At 39.0% G+C, this 17,960-nt stretch overlaps 1 protein-coding gene across 5 annotated transcripts in view; it reads right to left on the reverse strand.

Annotated features, from left to right (window-relative positions):
- The window catches only part of LOC127633922 (inactive rhomboid protein 1-like), a 46,634-nt gene extending 36,622 nt beyond the window's left edge, over nucleotides 1–10,012 (reverse strand). For all 5 annotated transcript variants that reach the window (XM_052113296.1, XM_052113297.1, XM_052113295.1 and 2 more), the window contains exon 1: nucleotides 9,755–10,012. The gene's annotated coding sequence lies outside the window, so the exon portion shown is untranslated. The remainder of the gene's footprint in view (nucleotides 1–9,754) is intronic.
- Between the last annotated feature and the right edge of the window lie 7,948 nt (nucleotides 10,013–17,960).

Below are 17,960 nucleotides of genomic sequence, written 5' to 3' on the forward strand. Positions count from 1 at the left end.
TCTGGCAGGATTTTTTATTGCTTACTGTAATATGCTTGTGACAGCACGATAATGGTTAAAAATGGAAGAAACTTGCTATATTCCCAAAAGAAGTAGCAGAGAGACACATTTTTAATCAGGGATTTAAAAATGTTCCCAAATAGCACAACAGAACAGTGTCGCTATAATGATTTTTTTTAACCCTGTGTTACATTTTAAAGCTTAACTAAACAAATTAATGACACTTTTATCAATGGAGTATTTTGGCCTGTTAATGTATGAAAATATTATACTTAATAATTAGTCATAAAATTCTATTAAATTATTTTGTATTCATAATTATTTTCCGATATATGCTAAAGAAGAATGTATAAGTGGTGTAATATTTTGCACTATACAGGAAAATTGAAACAAACAGAAAGGTCCTGTGTTAAGGCTACATTTATTGGTTTAAAAATCTAAATTGTGGATAAGGAATAAATGCACAGGCAAATATATTGTGATGAACAGAACTGAACAGAACTGTAAAAAGATTGTTTTTTTGTATTTATGGAGTACAGGGAGGTTTGTTTCATAATAAAAAAAAGAAAATATCCAAAGTAACACAAACAGATGGTAAGACTGCACAGTACAGTATTGCATATACTTTCCAGGTTCTCCAAATATTCCACAATACTGAATGATAATATATCTCAATTGGGGAAGAAAAGAACAACAACTGATTTATTTTGCTTAGTATATAGACAAGAACAATTATGAACAATGAGACAGAAACCCAAACTAAACATTTTTAATTTAAAGGGCACGTTTGTTTCCTCAGTCACAAGCTTTTCCATTAATTGCTTCCTGTCTCTCTGCTCAGAGTTTGACTTTGGGATAGAACTAAAAGGATGCTGTCTGTGTCTACAGATTTCAGTTGCCAGAATAATTCTCTCCAGTGAGCCCAACACCCCCAATTAATAGAACACTGAGCGGTTGCTCTCCTTTATACTGCAAAATCCCAACATCCATAAACATGCAGTAACACGTATCAAACAAGCTACTGTAAGCCTTCCACAGGGATTAGACTGCAGTAAATGATTTGTGCTCATATAAAAAAAAAATTTTTTTAACCATACATTAAAAACAGGTTTTTAGAGGAAAGCACAGAGAAGTAAATCCTCTATCTGTAGCCCAGCAGATGGGCAAATAGTTAGTATAAAGAGCTATTTGAGATCTGCAGGGTGGTTCATTGCATTTGTGTAAGTAGTGGCTGCTTTCATAATGGTGCTCATTATGAAGCATCTTCAAGCTGTGAATTTGACATGAATACTCCTTTGTTGGATCACACTGTATAAAGATTGAATGTTAATTGTACACAGATGGTGTGCGGGATTGAAAAGAAAATAGACCATAGAATTTCATTAATATCTGACATTCAAAGATTCACAAGCTCGCAAATGAAAGCCAAACCTTTTTCAACAACATTTCCTAAAAGGTATTTAATTGAAAAAAATGAAGCCATCTGTATCTTTCTTAAAAAAAATAATCATCTCAGCAGGGCGATCACTTTTTAAGACCAAAATTGTGACTAAAACCAGCCAACAAATAACAAAACATGAAAGAAGCATGTAATTAGGTATTTATTACTGTTGAAGTTACCCAGAAAGTGTTTACTGTAAACACAGCATGACCTTGGTTTAGGCTTTCTGTACACTGTGTCTACCTTACCGCAATTTTATTTCTAATGCGTTTAAAACCTGTTAAAAGCAAAGATCTATATTCATCCATTCAGCACAATATGGCTATTAGAATCATGTTTACCAAATATCAATGCTTTTCTATAGCAACAAATATTCAGACTGCTCTTCAAAGAAATTGAACAAAGCTCCATGGAGAAAAGACAAGAATAATAAATAGGTCATTTGCTTCAGTTGTTCTAATGTTCATAGTGAGAATTATCAACACTGTAACTTAGTGTAAATACAATATGACCTGATCAATGTGTTATTCAAATAGTGTTAGTCTGAACTTGTCAGGGTTTGTTATGAGCCTACCTCTTCATGCTGTAAGAGGTAGGCTCATGCTGTTAAGTGTACTGCACGTGTTAAGTGTATTATTTACATTGCAATACCCATAAATGAAAAGATAACTTAATTTATTAATATTTCTTAATTTTTTTATTTGTCATTTTTTACAACAAAACATCACAGTTTTTAACACTGGTACAAACACATAACACTGTGGTACAAACTAATTTAACACATTTATTTACAGTTCATTCCTTGAGCATCAATAACTGTCTCATAAGTACAGTATGTTTTGTAAACATGAATATGTGCTCGCTTTTTTTTTTTTGAAGTGTTGTAATTGTAGGCTATGTGGCAGATTTTGCTGCTCTCAGTGCCCTCTTGGACGGAGTGTATTTTGAAACCAAACCGGTGTGGTTTATTTTGCAGGATAGGAGAGAGCAAAGAGTGCTGTTATTCATGCTCATGCGATTTTCTGTAACTCTCTGTCTGTCCTTTCGTGATGAAGGATGAGATCGCCTGTGTGCCCTTACTTGCCTCTTCTGCGCGATGGTGCCGCTGTGTTTTAATGTGCTGGCTAATGTCATTTTTCCCGCCGTGGCCTACATTAAAATCAATGCGACATACCTTACAAAAAGCGTGGAGGTTGTCTATATGACTGGGTAAGATGCACGTAAATTGTTGCGTCCAACAATTTACAATTGTACTTCAGTTTCTTTGCGGGGACACCGCCTTCACCTGCCATCATGTCTATCGGCTCGCTTTCAGGTTAAACTTTCCGCGACTGCGCAACTGGGTTATACTAAGTTGCCAGGTTGAGGTGACATATGGGTTGAAATTGTAAATGGTGTGTGGATTGTGTGAATATAATGCATTTAATACAATCTGGCAACTGATCAACATTAGACAAACATATTGGTCCGATTAATAATAATAAAGGAGTTTGGCCATGCAAATTACGGGAGTTTCCCGGAAGAAATAACAAACCGGGAGGGGTCCGGGAGATAGGGCTAAAAAACGGGAGAAACCCGGGAAAAACGGGAGTGTTGACAGGTATGAATGCAGACATTAACGGAAATTCATAATCAGTCAAATTACAGTTCTAAGACTTCCCATCAGGTAGAATGACTACAAATGCTATAAATAACACTACACTATTTTCATTAGCCCACAACTTACTGCAAATTGTGTTTGTATCAAGTTAATATGCCTGCTAAATTATGTTTATTTTTTCAATCACGTGTTCTTGGAGATTTACTGAAACTGTACATTAATATGATTTGTCTATCAAATAAATAATTCTTATTATTGGCAGTAACAGCAAAAGGATGCATTTGAAAAAGTCTTATCAATTCCAGGATATTTATGGAAGGAAAAACTAGATTAGTTACAAACAACTTTTTTCCACTCAGATAAAAAATAAAAGCTCACAGAAAAACGTGGTCACCATATGAGTTAACTCAATCCATCTTTCAAGATTGTCCTTTTTGTCATATCAATTTGATTAAAGGCCCTGTGAGAGAAGCAAAAGAGAGACTGTGAGTTGACTACTCACAAAAAATTGGGTTTTTTCAGATCTGTAGCTATTTATATTTGTTTTGAAACAGGGGCTAAAATTGTTACAATATTGCATTTTCTCCTTGTTTGGGTTTGCTTTCACAAGGCAATATTTCAAACGGAAACAAAATTGCTTTAATAAACGTAGGGGTGTACCGATCGATCGGCCACTGATCTAGATTGGTGATTGGCCGATCTTGCCTAGATTCAGGGCCTGTATTTTTTTAATTGCTGCAAGTCCCACATCCACTGTTCTTCTAATGAATGAGCACCTACTCAGCCCTCAAGACATGACACTCCTACCACTGGAGTTTGAATTATTGGAAATTCTAAGCATTTGCTAATATAGATTGCTGGATATAGAGACAAGGACCCAAGGGCAGATTAGTAGATTTATTAAACAGTCAGCAAACAATAATGTAGCAGTGCAAATGAGAATGTATCAGAAGATGTAGGCAGAGTGAAGAAATAACTGTAGATTTCGGCAGGAGTAAAGAAGATACACACACAAAGGAACATTGAAATTTAGATGACTGGAGAACTTGTTGATAAGTTGTTCAAACCAAGGAGGTGATATGGGAGCTGATGATTTTCAGCCCGAGTGAGATGAGATGAAGCACAGGGGAAGGATTGCAGACAGATTCCTAGTGTCTGAGGAACACATGAGGCACAAATTAGGCTGGCAGGCAAGACCAGAAAGAGAAAAAACATGGTGAGGAAGTACCAGCCAAGGGAGAGAGGGTGGGAAAACCCCAGGAGGAGGTTCCAATAAGGGAGCATGGTCCGGTGAACTAGGAGTAGGCTTCAGGGAGGGGACTGGGTCCGGCGGCCGAGGAAGAGGATCCAGAAAGGGGACTAGGTCTGGCGGCCGAGGAAGAGGATCCAGGAAGGGGACTTGGTCTCAGTGGCCAAGAACTGGCAGCGGAATGGGAACAGCCTCCGTGTCCGGAAGCACTGGTAGCGGCAAGGGGACGGCCTCCATGTCCGGAAGCACTGGCAGAGGAACGGCCTCTGTGGCCGGTAGCGCTGGCAGCGGCAGGGGAATTGCATTCAGCCACGGATTCAGACGACTTCTGCCAGTCAGCAGTAGTTAGGACAGTGTGTCCATGGGAACTGCTGATAGGAACGAGGCCCTCATCTTCTTTCCTCCTGACAGAAGGGAATTTACAATAGGACCATCAGGCTCAGAGACTGGCAGAGAGATGGGACCATTTGTGGTGGAAGGTATTCGCTCAAGTAGGGCTCTTATGTCTCTTAAGAGGCACATAGTCCACAATCTCCCCATAGGTCTAATGCATAATTCTATTCAGCTCCTGTGGTGAGAGGGGTTGTTAAGACCCTGATTAAAATATCTTAATGGATGTCTCACCAAAACACAGCTCCCAGGCAGGTTAGATGTTTAGTTGACCATGCAAAGGTAAAAAATACCTGAGGGATTGAGACCTGAGGGAGACTTTCCTCTAGGCAACCAAAGCTGGATGGAGAGTGGAGGCCATATAAAGACACAATCTGCTGGGTCAAGGAGTGGCCAGATTTTCTGTCATGATTGCTGGATATAGAGACAAGGACCCAAGCCAGATTAATAGACAGGTAATTTATTAAAGAGTCAGCAAACAACAATGGAGCAGTGCAAATGAGGATATGTCAGCAGACATAGGCAGAGCGAAGGAATAACTGTAGATTTCGGCAGGAGTGAGGGAGATGAATACACAAAGGGACGTTGAAATATAGACCATTGTAGAACTTGTAGATGAGTTGTTCCAGGATGATATGGGAGCTGATGATTTTCAGCATGAGTGAGAAGAGATGAAGCACAGGGGAAGGATTGCAGACTGATCCCTGGGGTATGCCAGGGCCTTTTCTTAGAGACAGCCATACTTATGATGTAACTTTTTATCATCTTTACCATTTATACTTGCAACAAGAAAGTCTTAAAGCCAAAAAAAAAAAGAAGAAAAAAGAAAATGGGATGGAAAGTGGAAAATCATGAGATTAATTCATAAATTCTGATATATACAGGTTATTGACAAGAGCCTAAAAGCCTCTGGAATATATTATGAAGTACAGATTGCTTGAGAGCATGAACTTGCCATATCAAGGGACACATGTCTCTGCTGTCCTACACAGCAACACAGAGGTTACTGGGATTATAAATAAAACAAGCTCATTGAGGATAAACTTAAATCTTTATAATTTTTTTCTTCACGAAAGCAAAGCGGCCAAAACATCTTACAGTATCAAAACTACAGTCAATTCCTGTTCCATTATATTGGGGTGAGAAAGAAAGAAAGAAAGAAAAAAGAAAAAGAAAGAAAGAAAGACTTTGTTAATTGTTAAGACACGCTTTTATTTACTTGACTTAATGCCATTCCCACGTGTCATCTCTTTTTCCACAAGTCTTTGAAAATCTTGAGCAGCTAAATGCTCACTTCCACAGAAAAGCACTGACCATATCTGTGGTGCATGGCTGACTTAACACACTGTAAAACAGTTAAAGGATGGGCAAGGAGGAGGCGAGAACCGGCTTGTCAATATAAATAATAATTTAATGAAAACTCAAAAACACATAAACAAACACACATGACGGACATGCCCGTAATTCTCTCTCTCTCAAACAATCGTCACCGGCCGCCTTTATCCGTCGTGCGCCTCATCAGGCCGATTGGGGACCGGGCGCGCGATATTCCGACCCGGCCCCGCCCCCCTCCACTCCACACACAACTTTTGCAAGTCATATTAATCCTCTGAGGTTTCAAAGAAGTCAGTTTTGCTGACCTCTATCAGCAAAGTAATAATCCAAAACAACATCTGTTTGAATGTGTGTAATCTAATTAACTGAATGGATTGCTCCAAAGGAATTTGGAAGTGAATGCATTCCGAGCTCTTATGTCTTTTTTTGTTTGCTAATATGGGATTTGTCTGAACAGGCCTGAACTTCCTGAATGCTACAGGAAAACTTTTTTGACAATTGAATGCTTGTTTAAATGCAAAATTGTGTAGATACAGTGGCCCCAAAAAGTATTTGAACACTGAAAGTGACACAAATGAGATTTTAATTACTCACCCTCATGTTGTTCCAAACCTTTGTGATGTTCTTTCTTCAGTGTAAAACAAAAAGAGATGTTAGGCAGCATGACAGCCCGGTTGCAATTAAAGTAAATGGTTACTGAGACTTACATTCTGCCTAACATCTCATGTTGTGTTCCACAGAAGAAATAAAGTCATATAGGCTTGGGACAACATGAGGGTTTTCATTTTTGGGTGAACTATCACTTTAAGACTTACTTCAAATGTATGGATGTCATTAAATACCTAATATCAATCAAAGTGGCTTTTATTGTGAAGAAAAATAGCACAAGCATTCTGTACAAGCAAAAAACACTTCACAAAAGAAGGTTTGTTAGGTAAGATTTAAGCTGTCCTTCCTACTTTTAGGGACAACTGTATGTGTTAGACATACACCATATTAAGATCTTCTATTTCTATGCTGTCAAGAAGCAGAAAAGCAAATAAATCTAATTGGACATCTCTAAAGTTCAAATCAAATTGTGTTTACCAAGCTTCTTAAAACACTTAGATATTCATTTCTGGACAATTGGAATATGAAAGTATTATAGAACATAAGCAGTAATATGATCTTGTGAAAGGAATAGGTGTGATTGGACCTTAAGGGAGGTGTACTCAGCAGTTTGTATGTGGAAATGCAGAATCTACTGGAACAGAGCCAATCTGCTGTAATTTCTTTGTAAAAACACTTTTTCTGAGAAACAGTCAATTGCTGTTTTTATCTGGTGGTGACATGCTATTTTCAAATTGAGAGACATCAATATATGTTAAAGTGCATGTATCCAATTCACCCAAGCTTACAACCATAAATCCACAAATGGGATCATACAACTACTCGCACACAACAGCCTCATCTCAGCTCACAATGTCAGAGAAGGGGAATTTATTTCGCACAGCAACATGGATGCATTACTTACAAGCACAAACAAAGCAGTAAAACATGATGATAAAAATGCCATTGATACATATTACTGCACAGAGGTTTTATTTTACAACATGCAGAGGAAAGAAACCAAGAGTGTGTTTTATTGCTGAACAGGAACACAAATTGTACCTTTAAGGGTACAGTTTGTCACTGGGGCAGTACCCTCAAAGGTACACCCACTATACTCTCCTTATATCTTAAGGGAAGAGTTTACCCCAAAATGAAAATGTTCTCATCATTTACTCACCCTCATGCAATCCAAGATTGTTCTGGAGAACACAAACAAAGATTTTTCAAAGATCTTTCAACAAAGATATCTCAGCTCTGTAGGACCATGCAATGCAAGTGAATGGTGGCCATAAATTTGAAGCTCCAAAAAGGATATAAAGGCAGCATAAAAGTAATCTATAAGACTCCAGTGGTATAATCGATGTCTTCTGATGTGATCTAATTGCTTTAAGGTGAGAACAGTCGAAAATGTAACTCCTTTTTCACTGTACATCTTGCCATTGCAGTCTCTAACCACAATCATGATTTCAAGCTTGATTACACTTCTTAGTGCTTGACTCATGTGCAAAGCGCTAGATGCCGTTAGGAAGTGTAATCAAGCTTGAAATCATGATGGTGCCTAGAGACTGAAATGGCAAAACGTACATTGAAAAAGGAGTTATATTTTGGACTGTTCTCACCCAAAATGATTTGATAGCTTCAGAAGACTTACATTTAACCACTGGCATTGCATGGATTACTTTTATACTAACTTTATGTGCTTTTGTAGCTTCAAATTTTTGTCAAAATGTATGTGCATTTTGTGGATCGACAGAGCTTAAATATTCTAAAACTCTTCATTAGTGTTCTGCAGAAGAAAGAAAGTCATACACATTTAGGATGGCATAAGGTGGATAAGTAAATGATGAGAGAATTAAAATTTTTGGGTGAACTATTTATTTTAAGTACTAATATGTAAGCTTTAGGGACAGATAAGGTACAAATACATTCCAGCTGATTTAAAGGGGTGTGAGTGTAATAGAAGAGACAGCGAACAATAATTCTAAAATGTCCAGTCTTATTTTAGAAGTAAATTATCCTTTTTATTCAGTCAGCATTGTACTGTTACCAGATGGCTGAATGTTGGCCCACTCTTCACAAAAATCTGCATGCCTGGACCTCTTTGCTGTTTCAATAGGCTACTATGTGTGTGCACTGCATATGCAAAGCATTCTGTCTCAGTTTCCATAATGAAATAATTATTGTAGAGTATTTGGAAAATAAAGCATGCTTTTGATCAGGCATTTTAATGGTCAGATACAATCAATTGGCTTAGGACCAGTTCCCAGAGGGCGATTGAAAAGTTAATTCTACCTAGTCCTTTCCTTTTATTATAGGTACTCAGTACTGCTTGTACAAACACTTTTAGTAACCCAGATGTTTTCAAACATATTTTTCTAAAGTAATTTCTAAAGTTATGTAAGTAATTTGCAGCCGTTTACAGGATAACACTACCCTCAGATCTGTGCCTTGACATTGCATGTGCACTTTGCAGATTCCTGCAGCTGTAACCGCACAAACGTCACCACAGTTTGTAGATGCATACGTAGTCTGCTGTGAGGAATTTACTGGCTAAAATGTATGATGTCATATTGAAATATGGTTCTTATTCCTATGACAGATGTAAAATGACAGTTACAAATATATATATAAAAAATGGATGGAGTATTTTTTGTTTTGTTTGTTTGTCTGTAGAGACAGATTTGAGGTCTCTAGTCTTCTGCAGCGAGAAAAGCCCTTTACGTGGGTAATCAGTGTCCATTAAAATGACAAAATCAGTGACGCTCGATGTTGCACTAAATCCATGCAACTGCAGATTAACGTGCGCAGCCAGATTATATAGGCATGCAATCGCTCTACAAGAACATCGCACACAAGCAGAGCTGCAGTGCCTATACAGCATCCGTGTCAGCATGCGCCTGGATTGCAAAATAAAAAATAAAACAACCTGTTTCCAAACGAATTTGCAATTTTCACTGCAAGCATAACGCCACACTTTATCGGACAATAGGCAATTCTATATGAAAAAAGTCCATTAGAATGTATTCACCTGCACGTGAATTAAAAATATAGGCTATCCTACTTCCAACCAATAAAAATGCTGTTTCTGTCATTATGGATGCAAATTTAAAACACCAATGTAACGAGCCGCAATGAAATATAGTCATACCTTCTGAAGGACTGTCAGCTCTCAACGACTGGGTTGATTCATTAACCGGCGTTTAATATGATGCACCGTCTCCGTAGAAGACAAGCCTGTGTTGTTAATTCATAAATGTACAGTACAGAAGGAAATATGGTTTTAAATAGTCAGCATTTATTTAAAGAGACCAACTAAATTCAAAGTTTGCGCGAAATAAAACGAGACGGAATAATTCAAATAAAAAAATGCTGCTGCTCGCCCCGTATTTTCCCACACCGCACCGTAGCCCAGAGCAGGGCGGAGAGTTTCAGTCGCAAGTTAAGTTTCACGCAGTAAATACGCCCACACGCAGAATGAAACGGATTGGGCGGAGACTGCCGAGATGAGAAGACGTCACTGACCAATCGGCGGAATTCATGGGCGTAAACAAACGACCACCGAGGACCTCTTCCATTCTCTTACACTTAACCACAAATGGATGCCGAAACCAGAGGACTGACAATGATGTGCGTAATTTCTGGCTGTTAAAAGAGCTGTTAAAATGGGAAGAGACTATTGTTTAAAGGGATAGTTCACCCAAAAAATAAAAATGATCTCATCATTTACTCACCCTCATGTCATCCCAGATGTGTATGACTTCCTGTCTTCAGGAGAACACAAAAAAGGTTTTTAGAAGAATATCTCAATTCTGTAGGTCCATACAATGCAAATGAATGGTGACTGGACATCTGTAGCTCCAAAAATCACATAAAGGAAACATAAAAGTAATCCATAAGACTCCAGTGGTTTAATCTATAGCTTCAGAAGCGATATAAAAGGTGTGGGTGTGAAACAGAACATAAATTAAGTCCTTTTTTACCCTAATTCTTGACCCTTTAACATTCAAAAACAGGCACCACATGTGACTTTCAGATATAAAAGTGAAAGTGGAGATTTAGATTTAAAAAGGACTTACATTTTGATCGGTTTCTCATGCATACCTATTATATTGCTTCTGAAGATATGGATTAAAACAATGGAGTCATATGGATTCCTTTTATGTTTCCTTTATGTGCTTTTTGGCACTACAAAAGTCTGATCATTATTCACATGCATTGTATGGACCCACAGAGCTAAAATATTCTTCTAAAAATCATCTTTTGTGTTCAGCAGAAGGGAGAGAATGATGAGAGAATTTTCATTCTCTATTGTCTTATAATAAAGACTAAAACTAAAAAGAGATGATCTGTCTTTTACCACAGGAAATCTAAATGGGCCACTGCCATGTATCTAACACACCAAGATGAATCTCCCAATCACTATGACTTATCAAGCCATACCCAAATGGTCCATCTATCTGTTCAGATTTTTTGCTGTCTCAAGCTTGATATATCAGCTAATGTTCTGGATATTTAAGAGTATTAAGCTGTTCAGGGAATCATTCATACAGGAAGAAATATGATATATGACTTGTTCCATGCTCTCTATGCTGATATCCATCGGTCAGATTTCTCCTTTTGGCTTATCATGTAGAAAGATTAAGGAGTAAATCACAGCACTCTGTGTTGTTCCATGAGCGAAAGTAAAGTAACTCAAACTGACAAGTTCTCATGGCAGGTTTATGAGAGTTTTTGTTCCGCCAAAGACTAAATGTCACTGTAATGAGATGTAAAATCTGATCCCTCCTCTGTGGATCTAGTTTACATTGAATGCTTTTCAGAAAGAAAAAAAAGACCCAGCACTGTGTATTCGCTATTGAGTTTGGACACAGTAACAATGGAAACGGCAATGGGGTTTGAGCCATAGAAAATAAACAAAATGAGAAGATAATGGAGTAAATCTAGAGCTTTAGAAAGAAAAAATGCAAATTGTCTGCCAGGTAATCACACACATTCAAGCAATGCAGGATAATACTGATAGTACTTCAGAGAAACTAGTAGTCTGAGAATACCAGGCAGAGTCACTCTTGATTTGTTTGGCTAAGCAATTTTAACATCTGTTTCATGAACATAACATCTGATTGAATATAAAATGTTGTTGTTTTTTCAGGGGCAGTGGAGCATTTCATGATTCAGACAGGTACCATTCTTCTTTTGGCACAGAAATCGTATGAGCCATTTTTGATGAGAGGACACACAAATAAACAGAAAGCAGAAGGTTGTCCCTGAAGAACCAGACCACACTGGTCTGCATGTGGATGCATCCTCTTCCCCTTCCTGAAAATGAACGGCATTCCTCATGCAGGATGGACAAACTTCCTTCAGAGATTTTCCAATAGCATGGACCTGAATTTATTCATTTGCCAGGTGCTTTTATCCATAGCAAATAAAAAAAACCTTTCCTCACAATGACCTTTCCTCAATACATTCTCAAAATGGATATGTCATACAAGAAGTTACATTTTTGAAAATGTACCATAAATGACCTCTAAGGAATAATTACCACTCTGATGCATGTATCTAAACAGTAGACTAAACAGAATTTTTAAAGACATTTTTAATCATTCAAGATATGATGTTCCATCCAAACCACCATGAATAAATATAAAATGGCTGATGCACAAGTTCCAATATAACTCTCTCAAAAGACAATATTTTGATTAAATAAAAAGCTAGATTAGGAATTATTAAATTACATTAAGATCTTGTTCCCCGTCTGTCACTCACTCGACGTTGTGTCGAAGAGTTGACACTAGGGGTCACTCCTGCGGAGCCCAGACATCTCTGATCTTGAGAAAAGGCCAATGAGAATTGGCGTGTGGAATTTGCATGCCACTCCCCCGGACATACGGGTATAGAAGGAGTGACGCTGCACATCCACATTAGATTTGTTCTTCGGAGCCGAGAGCGCAGTCACAAAGCTGAATTCCTCTGCCGTCTTCGTCATCTCTACAACGCTGTTGGTTCTACGGCACTTTCCAGTGGTTGTCACCCTTGCACACCGCATTGTGCTGAGCATTCACCCCTGGGCGCTTCAGCAGCAGAGAAAAAAAGAGCTCACGGAGTGAATAAATTAGATTATATATATATATATATATTTATTCAGCCAACATTCAGCCACCTGGTAACAGTACAATGCTGACTGAATAAAAAGGATAATTTACTTCTAAAATAAGACTGGACATTTTAGAATTATTGTTCGCTGTCTCTTCTATTACACTCACACCCCTTTAAATCAGCTGGAATGTATTTGTACCTTATCTTTTCCTCAGCCCCCAGGCTCTATTTCCGGTCTCCCCAGCCGTCATTGTCACGACCTCCAGCCACCAGTTCTCTTTGGCAGGTACAGCGCCCTGGAACCGGACCTCCCGCTTCCACACGCCCAGCCATGGCACAACCTCACAGTAAGCCTACTTGCACAGATGTTGTGCAAAGTCCCATGGCATCTTCCTTGTCCCACGGCACCTCTCTAGTAGACATATGTAGAGCCGCGGGTTGGGCAACACCTAACACCTTTGCGAGGTTCTATAACCTCAGAGTTGAGCCAGTTTCATCCCGTGTGTTATCAGGTGACACAAACAGGTATGTTTGGGTCAGCTGGCAGGGAGCATCGCTTGTGCATGGCGCCTTTCCCCTGCCTTGAGGCGAAGACGTGCGCTCTTTCCCCAGTTGCGTTCGCAAGAAGTGTGAACCCTGGACTTTCTTCCTCCCTAGCCTAGTGGCCGTCGAGGGCATCACCAGGCCCCCACACTGAGGTAAGTGTTCCACATGTGCTGGTTGTCCCCCTGGGCAACCCTGTGTGATATATATTCCGTAAAATGGTTTCCCTGCCGGTAAACCGCATCTTCCTTGGACAGAGGGCCCTCTGCCCTTGGTCGCCGTGTTTGTAGTAACTCCTCCCCCCTACCATCTACCACGACGCCGCTCCACGCGATGTACTTCCGCTCCTAACCGGTAAGACTGTGTGTGTATTCCACCTAAACCCCCCCAGGGCAGCGATTGGTCTCCGCTGTGTCCTCCTCTTTGGAGGGACACCCCCCCAGCTTGGACCATATATTTGGCCTCCAGCCAAATGTTTCTGTTCCTTTTACAGGGGAGAGCAATAGAGTGAAGGCCTTAGCTGGGCCAACCATCCTTATACTTCTGAGCAGTTAGCCGTTCCCCTAGGTGCAGGGGATCGCTTCATGCCTGCCAGTGTGTTGGGGTAGTTATGCGACAGCTTGCTGCGCTGGCTACGAGACACACAGAGGTCTGCCCGTCTCGCACCGCCAGTCTGCTTAACTCGTTTCAGCTCTTGTGGCGTTTTCCATGGGGACCCCTAGTGTCAACTCATCGACACAACGTCAAGTAAGTGACAGACGGGGAACGTCTCAGTTACTGACGTAACCTCCGTTCCCTGATGGACAACACTGAATCAACCGCTGAAAGCGCCGGGTCTTTGGCTCGGCTCCTCAGAGCGATACCTGATGTGGATGTGCAGCGGCACTCCTTTTATACCCGTATGTCCGGGGGAGTGGCATGCTACAAGATCTGTTCCCAAGATCAGAGGTGTCTGGGCTCCGCAGGAGCGACCCCTAGTGTCAACTCATCGACACAATGTCTTGTTTCCTCCATCAGGGAATGGAGGTTATATAAGTAACTGAGACGTTTTCCTTTGGGATTTAACAATTAATGCACTTGAGGGTTTAAAACACAATTTTTAGCTAATCATCTTTGCATATGTGTGTGCATATACATAAGGTTAAATGGATAGTTCATCCAAAACTGAAAATTCTCTCATAATTTTCAAGTTAAACTGGAGATTTAGAGTGAAAAAGGTCTTAAATATTGTTCTAGTTCTCTACCAGTCATATTGACACACACCTGCGGAGTTCTGTGTAGGGTATTATTTTGGCCACCCTGGGAATGAGGGTGAGTACATAAGAGAATTTTTATTTTTGGGTGAACTATCCCTTTAATACACACTGCTAACAGCCCAGTGAAGTGCTTCTTTTCTTATGCTGCAGTTGTTTCTTGCCACTCAATAAACTTGCCACACTGTGTCATGAGGTGTGGAGAGCTTTGATTCCTCACACACTGACATGACAGTTTGGGCAACAATACCAGCCCAACTGAAAGCAGACAAATCAGATGTGGTGCTGCATATAAGGGCACATTTGCTACACAGAGGAAGCAGAGGGAAAGGCACAGATATCTTGTGATCTCCCTTGCAATGAATCATTCCCTGCATGGGGGAGCTATCAGAGATTTAGTGCTCTGTGTTGATAAAGGAATGCAGGTAGAAAAAGGAGAGTGCATAGATGACATTAGTTCTATCAGCATATGGAAGACATTATGCCCTGACCTAAGGTTTAACCCTCTCTGAACCCTGTGTGCTCGTCTGGTTTATGGCTTGTTCACTGTGGTGTGTTTGTGGTTTACAATCAGGCATGGTGTTCCATGCTCATAGCTCAAAATACTGCCAAACTGTATTTTAACGTTTTTTTGTAATGTGTTGATTTAAAGGCATCATCCTAAAATAGACTTCAATTTGTTGAAACATGGGGCATAACATTGGATGAATAACTTGAACTTTCTGCAGAATGAGATGTTTATGAATTACTTTCTTCACCTTTGGAGAATGCATGTTTTAATTATCATGGCTAATTATCATGGATTCACAGGAAAATTTAAATAAACCCAGGAATGCTGGAGATGTCGAAAGAACTTACTTTGTGTCTTCCAATGAGTGTTGAAGCCAGTGTTTGAACTAGAATCATCAGGAACACATGCTTTAGTTCCTTATATAACATTTTGAAAGCTTATATTGAAAGCTTTTCAGTCTACAGTATTCCTTATATTGTCCGTCATCTGTCACATTCTGTTTGGGATTTGGGGTTAAATGTTGTTCTTGTGGCTTCTGTGTCTGACTCCCCACTAACCAGTACTGGCAAGCTTTGCTGCTCCAGGCTAAGACAGAAAGAGAAAGGAAATGATTAAATGTCAAAGGAGTAAAATGCTTCCATAGCTCCCCACAAACTGTTTATTGGCATCAGATAAAGACAGTTGAAGGCTTAAGCACTGTTAAACTCATAGCAGCTCTTGGGGCACCAAAATTATGTTTCAGAAACCCTCGACTCTCTAGTTCATTAACCTGGGACCATAAACTTAAAGTGCTCTGAGAAGCTTGAGGAACATCAAATACTGCACAAGACTAAAAAGCTATACTGCAAATACAGGACCAGTTGTTGGTCCTGTAAAAGCCAAATATTATATTTTGGTAACTTCAGTTTGATTGATAAAATTTGAACAGCTTCTTCTTAAAGTGATATTTCACCCCAAAAGGAAAATTCTGCCATCATTTACTCATGCTCATGCTGTTTCAAACATGACTGTCTTTCTCCTATGGAATGAGAGATGCACAATTGGAGGTGAAACCATATTCCCTGCGTGCCAAGCACAATGAGATTCGGTGATCCAACCAACCAGCAAGATTGACACATTTATGGACTCTAGTTCCCAATAACTCTCTGGAAAACATCCTCCTGATCACACTTTTGTTGTTTTGATGAAGACTGTAATATTATTCTACTACTGACTATACTGCACACTCAAGTAAATAATAAGAAAAGTTTAAACTTGCATTAACAAGTATGTCTTATTCTTGTAAGGCATCCCACAGGCAGTTTAAGGATACTCAGAGATAAAGGGGTGTTGGTGTAAGTTGAGTGGAGGAAGTTAGCATAGGAACATTGACCTTGTGAACCAGGATGTTAGGGTGAGGGTGATCTCAGGAGTTAATCACAACTGATGACAGGCTCCTTTTAAATACTAGTGCACTGATGCATGGACAAGACTGTTGCAGCTATTGCAATGTCATATCGACTTTACATAGTGAATTGTGTTCAATGTGTATGGCACTTGTTTGAATAGTTAAATAACTATTTTATTTTGTTTGTTTGCAAATTCTGACTAAATGTATGTCTAAAATGGATTGATTCACCACATACAGCTACTTTTCTAACTGTACATAAAGACATGACTGGAACTTTGAAGCATATGTTATTGGCATTGTCTCTCGTGACCCATGGCCCTACTAGTTTGCCAGTCTTTGGCAAAGACAGTGATTTTAAACTTTTTTTCAATATAACAGTGATGGATGAAATACATAAAACATCATTATGGTACAGATCAGGGATTTTGTCTAATAGGCAATTGTCTGGATATCAAATTTCTTTATTTTCTGTTGTTTACATAATTTCTTTTATTTTAGAAAGCACTCATCAAAATATTGTTAATAATGACAGTCTGTGTTAGGAGCCCCTGCTCTTTGGATTCTGTTTTTTCCTGTGTAGGCTGCCAATCAGATTTAAGTAGAGACTCTAACCTGCTTATTTAAAGAGGTGCTGGTTGCACTTAAAGACTGCTGCCCCAGGAAACCGACTTCAGTGTTTAGTGTTTGTTTGATGTTAATTTTTATTTCATTTTTTTTTTAGATATATTTTAAGAGGATGGTGAGTGTTGTCTTGTTTAGTTAAAATGGATTACAGTAGGCAGAGTATGCAAACAAACTGACCCGGAAGATTTATTTTCTGTTTCTTTCTTTTCCAACGGGAGTTAGAAAGATTTAATAACTCTTAGTTTTTTAAAGTTTAATTTAGTCTGCTCACCTGTCCTTGTTTTGTTTAGCATGATTTTATTTCTTGTTAGCTTCAATTTTGTACATACACCTCACCCTCTTTTACCATGGCCATTGCGACCCTTTTGTTTTCTGATTTTGATGGCTTCTTATTTTGATCCCAAACTAGGGTCGTAACGATACGACAAAGCATCAGGTGTATTTTTTTTTTTATTGATTTTTTTTTATTTTTACAATAAATCATTGTTAGACATGTTTGGCAAGGCAAGAAGCAGAATATATATAAACATATTTTTGCCATACATAAAGTGTTTTGATTTTGTTTTCGAACATTCAAAAAACAAAGGATGTTTACGTTGTTCCAAGCTTGCACAGCCAAGGAGTTTATTTCAGCATTATAGTCTCTGCTTTTAAATCTTGCTCCATCTTCGTCATCTGAACGATCATAATAGCATACGCCTGTGAGTAAAATCCCGGCTGCAACATCAACCGATTTTAAGGTTCCTCCACCTCCGCAATCCCAATTTAACGCCTGCCTGTTGGACATTGTTCACCTTTTCACCGTAATAATTACTAGAAAGTTTAAAAACCTCTCTTCTTATTGACCGATTCATCAAGATCTGTCAAAAGCCCTTAAAGGGATAGTTCACCAAAAAATTAAAATGCTCTCATCAGTTAAGATGTGTATGACTTTCTT

The sequence above is a fragment of the Xyrauchen texanus genome, chromosome 40 (assembly GCF_025860055.1).
Source record: "Xyrauchen texanus isolate HMW12.3.18 chromosome 40, RBS_HiC_50CHRs, whole genome shotgun sequence".
In the NCBI taxonomy this organism is placed as follows: Eukaryota; Metazoa; Chordata; class Actinopteri; order Cypriniformes; family Catostomidae; genus Xyrauchen; species Xyrauchen texanus.